The sequence below is a fragment of the Echinococcus granulosus genome, assembly GCF_000524195.1.
Source record: "Echinococcus granulosus chromosome Unknown EG_S00005, whole genome shotgun sequence".
NCBI lineage: Eukaryota > Metazoa > Platyhelminthes > Cestoda > Cyclophyllidea > Taeniidae > Echinococcus > Echinococcus granulosus.
In genome coordinates, this window is record NW_020170385.1 from 2,180,814 (window position 1) to 2,181,863 (window position 1,050).

The 1,050-nt window shown below is 44.0% G+C and overlaps 1 protein-coding gene across 1 annotated transcript in view; it reads left to right on the plus strand.

The window, feature by feature from the left end:
* Positions 1–1,050, plus strand: part of EGR_01497 (hypothetical protein) — a gene marked incomplete at both ends in the record, with an annotated part of 8,727 nt that overhangs the window by 5,637 nt on the left and 2,040 nt on the right. The gene's annotated exons all lie outside the window — the stretch shown is intronic.

Here is a 1,050-nt window from a genome sequence, read left to right on the forward strand (position 1 = left end):
TCTACATAACTTTGTGGATGAACGTTGATGTTTTCCCGTCTAAAGGGTGCTATCTCAACAACCAAAACCAACGCTATTGAGACAATCACAACTGGTGTTGACCTATAGATCCTCTTCTCCCGCTGAACATTTATCCTCCAAAGCAGCCGGCAATCACCTACCTTCCTCTAACCGTGCCTCCACATCTGCCTCCTCTTCCTTCACTTATCCAATCCGCGTCCACAACTGCGACCGTTAACATGACTATTATCGCCCGTAGTTTATTATCCATACCTCCTGTTTTATGACCTTTACAGAATATAGCCCACGATCAGCAAAATTAGCAAATAATAGTTATATTATAAAAATAAGTACCTGCTCCCTTCCTCCTACAGCCCTCGGCCATCCTTCTGCTTCTCTAATCACCCGTAATAATCCATATTTCCACATTTTTGCAGAGTTCATTTAGAGCATTTGGTCTGATTGCGGTCTGATCGACTAGCATTGTGGCGGAAAGTCCAATAACAACGATATTGAATGACGGGGGAGGAGTCCGATTGTGACCTATCTGGCTGCAAACCCGTGTTCAATTATGCAGAATGGGTTAAATGAAATGGCCACTCACCCCTAAATAGTGCTACGCAGCTAACGAATATAAGTTCCTGATAAATGTTCCTAATCCTGTCTCTTGGTGGATAGTCGCCTCTGATCAGGGGGAACAATGAAGGTGATTGAACTCTCCCGGTGAAGGCGAAGTAACATAACTCTGTAGCTGAAGAAGGAAAGGGAGGGTTGAGGAAGAGAAAAGGAGAGATGGGACGAGACAAGACGGTCGAAATAAGGAGAGCAGGACAGAGGAGAAGAGAAGTGAGGAGGAGAGGAAACGGTTCGTTCATTCTTAACAATTTTATGGCTCCCCCGATTATTCAGTCTGCTAAAGCAAATAATTTGCTATAACAATGCTAGCAAAACTGCCTTTGATGGTTCTAGTACACAGCTTACTCCCTAAATAGTGTTTCATGCAGCAAAATCATGGTGAATGCGCAGGGTCTTCACTCCGTACAGTTAGTG